Source organism: Poecilia reticulata, unplaced genomic scaffold (genome assembly GCF_000633615.1).
Source record: "Poecilia reticulata strain Guanapo unplaced genomic scaffold, Guppy_female_1.0+MT scaffold_331, whole genome shotgun sequence".
Classification (NCBI taxonomy): Eukaryota; Metazoa; Chordata; class Actinopteri; order Cyprinodontiformes; family Poeciliidae; genus Poecilia; species Poecilia reticulata.
Window position 1 is genome coordinate 37,090 of NW_007615104.1, and position 3,656 is coordinate 40,745.

General features: G+C 43.3%; 1 protein-coding gene across 1 annotated transcript in view; it reads right to left on the reverse strand.

The window, feature by feature from the left end:
- LOC103460900 (HLA class II histocompatibility antigen, DP alpha 1 chain-like) overlaps nucleotides 1-3,656 on the reverse strand; it is a gene marked incomplete at its 3' end in the record, with an annotated part of 16,761 nt that overhangs the window by 6,537 nt on the left and 6,568 nt on the right. The gene's annotated exons all lie outside the window — the stretch shown is intronic.

The window sequence follows — 3,656 nt, forward strand, 5'->3', positions numbered from 1 at the left end:
CTCCCGATGGACAGATTAAATAAACGGAGACTTGGTGTCTTGTGTTTGTCTCATCACCACAAACACAAGACAGACGTCCACCGGTCCATTTGGTGCCATGGAACGAAAACCCAGAGCATCAAGATGAAAGAAACACTCCTGGGTGGTTTTCAAGAAGCTAATTTGGAGTAATTTAAATGAAATGCAACAGAAGGTGAACCAGCCATGTTGGGATCTTGAAATTACTAAATAGTGAGAACTACAGTTTCTAGAATATAAGCTAAAGACTAATAAACTAATAAACTGGAGTCTCTGGATTCCAAGTTTGTTCTAATTCCTTTTCCGGGTTAAATAGAGAGAACTCCACAGTTTGTAGCAAAATAAAACAAAAAGAGGAGAAATTAGGGCAAATAGCAACATTTGGACAAAACAAAGACATGAATGAAGGCGGTGACGTCACAGGGCCATGAAACCTCGTTGCTCAGCCTCCTGGCAGAAGTCTGATGAAGGTGTTGTTTATCTAGGAATGTCCTTGGGAACGCTCAGCTCCACAGCAGCATGAATAACAGGAGGGGTGAGGAGGGAAGAGCGTTGTGTTTACATATCTTMAAGGAGATTAGAGAGATGCAGCCCTTCCAAGGCCACACGGGGGAAGCCAGTTCAGAAACAGAATGTCTGAGGTCGGGAAGATTATAAACTTCAATCTTCCCTAAAGTCTCTCTGAAACRTCTCAGTTCCAATCATCCAGATTAGTTTGGTCGTTCCACTGAACCRAAACYAGYAACTTCTCCAAGATCGATTCCATCCCGTTAGTGGCACATTTTCTAAGGTGCAAACTCCTAKAAACAATACAAGATGTCYTCTGTTCACCTCTTCTAGGAACTMTGTTAGCTTTAGCAACGTAGCAGGCAGAGATGGGGTTYCAGCTGTCCCATAAAATACAGTCGTTCCATATTTTGGCAGTTCAATGTTGCGTCCTGAAAGCGATTTGTTCCGTATTTCTATAAATGTCCGATAGACTCGCCTTTCACACACAAAGACTAAGAAAAATGACCAAAATAAAACGGGAAATATTAAGGTCAGCTAAAATCTCGTGGCAGGAGCTAAAGGACCCCTGAAGCTACGGACTGACGCTGTTGTCATGGTTACCTAGAGACGGACACTAGCAGCTGCGGTGAGCCGCTATCAACCTGGGTCTTTRTAAAACATCCTCAACCCCAGTGGTCCCCAACCCCCGGTACCAATTGGTCCATGGACCGGTACCAGTCCGTGGACCAATTGGTACCGGGCCGCGCAAGAAATAAATATTTTCTTTTTATGTATTATGTATTTTATGTAAAGCAGCTATTCAGGATGAAAATGGCCTGCAGTAACACAGAGCTCCAACAGAGGGCACCATAACGCCACACATGGATTATCGGTAAAATGCAATAAACATACAAATGACAGAAACCGTCAGAAAATATGAATTAACGATAAATTTCCTCATATGCTACTACAGTGGTGATGTATATCTGGCAAAGGATATCAGAGAACCTGAGTTATTACAGTAATAGCTCTTATTATCGGTAGCCAGAGAAACACGAGGCTAATTTCACATCCTGGGTTAATAACTGACAGAAACCCAAATATCAGGCAGAAAGATTTATATTTACGTAATAAAAACGCACACAGGTCTCATACACACGGGACTAAAGAAGGATTGATGCTGGATGCTGTCCTGGATGGATTTTATGCCACCGAGTCACAGAAGCACAGAAAATAACTTGTTCATCTACGTGAACTACAAAAACGAACAGGTGCATCATGGGTAATGTAGTGCTAAACGAATGGACGGACTTTTAACCTAATGTACAGTGTTTTTGTCACTAACTGTGTGTGTATCGTGTTTTGTGTGCGGAGGAGAAACAGCAGAGAACAGACTCGAGGTGAGGCAGGCAGTTCTCCTGTCTCACCGCTGGGGGCGCTCATGATCCCAGATAGTGACTGCAAAACTGCAGAGTAAGACACAGCGAGCTAGCCATGGAGCTAGCCATGGAGCTAGCCACACAGTAAAGTACAGCGATATATTTGTTTTCTCCTCTCTTCAACATGAAAGATACATTTCTACACTTGAATAGTTTTCTAAAGTTTCAACTGAAGCAGGAGATGATAACTAAAGTTAGACMAACACCGGAGCTGAAGGTTTTACTTCAGGACAGTTTGATTCTCAGACGGAGTAGAAAAGACATGGAGGATAAACTTGGCTTTGGATGAACGGATATTCCTATGTAGGATTAGCGGCGCATGGATTTCATTGATACGTAAAGGTAAGACAGCAATAAGATGTTTTTGTTTAGTTTTTTAATTAAATGTGCGTTTTGTGGGCTACAGTTAATGTCTAAATAATTCAGTAAAGTAGAAGCTAATCTACCACAGCAATTATTAATAAAACATTAAGTCTAAAACGTACAACAACAGACTGAATGTTCTGATCTGTGTGCAAAATTCATGAATGTTTTTGGTGTTAAATCCTAAAACATGAAGTGGCATTGTTGTCTGTTGCTATGGCAACGGGTTAGGGTTTGCTGCTTGAGCCACAAGCAGCAAAAGGAGTCAGAAACAGATCAGGTGTCTGTGGAAAGTTTCTCTGCGAAGGGGAAAAGGCCCAGAGAAGAGACAGGAGGATGGATTTATCCTGGACCGGTAGGTGAGTCCCACATTACAAGCCGCTCTGCGTAACATGTGGCGACCGGCTGCTAATGAGGCAATGAAGCTTCAAGCTGCTTCACCACGTAGAGACCAAGCAGGCTGTGGATATCAGCAACACTTCAGGTGTTATTGTCTCCCATCACTCCCTGATGGACCGTCTGGTTGCAGAGAAACAAGCTCAGGGCTCCGTTAGTCATTATCGTGAGTTAAAATGTTCACTAAAGTAAAATGTTGGTTTTTGTGTCGCATCTGTATCTTATTTTGAAAGGATATGTAAACGTTACCATAGCGACCAGAGTCAGAGCGTTTGGGTCTAGAGGAGATGAGTAGAGCTTGTGAGTCTTAAGTCYGGTTTAGACRGAAAGATTTCAGAATGTCGGCCGATTCTCCAAACCTCTGTGACCTCAGAGCTGATAAAGTCCAACAGGTTCGATCGGTTCGTGTGTCCAAGGCAGGAGGAGCAACACGAACCGATTCCAGTCAGAACATCCCGATTCCAGAGGATAATCCAGTAAAACCCCAACATGGCGGGAATTTAGAATAACCAACACGGATGACGGGTCCAGATGGTTGGTACAGCAACAACAGATCTTTAATGTGTTGTGGTGCTAAACCGTTCAGTGATTTATAAACTAACATCAGGATTTTAAAGTCTCTGAGCTACAGGGAGCCAGTGTAGGGACTTTAAACCTGGAGTTAGGTCTCCATCTTCCTGGTTTTAGTCAGAACAGCAGCAGCAGCTCCTGGATCGGCTGCAGCTGGAGGATTGATTTGTTAGTCAGACCTGTGAAGAAGCTGCTGCAGGAATCAATGCGGCTAAAGATAAACACAGGATGAGTTTCTCTAGATCTGAGACATCAGTCCTCYAATCCTGGAGATGTTCTTCAGGTGATAGAAGGCCGACTTTGTGACTGTCTTAATGTGGCTCTGAAGGTTCAGGTCAGAGGTCATCACTGCTCCCAGGTTTCATTCTGATCGCTGGTTTT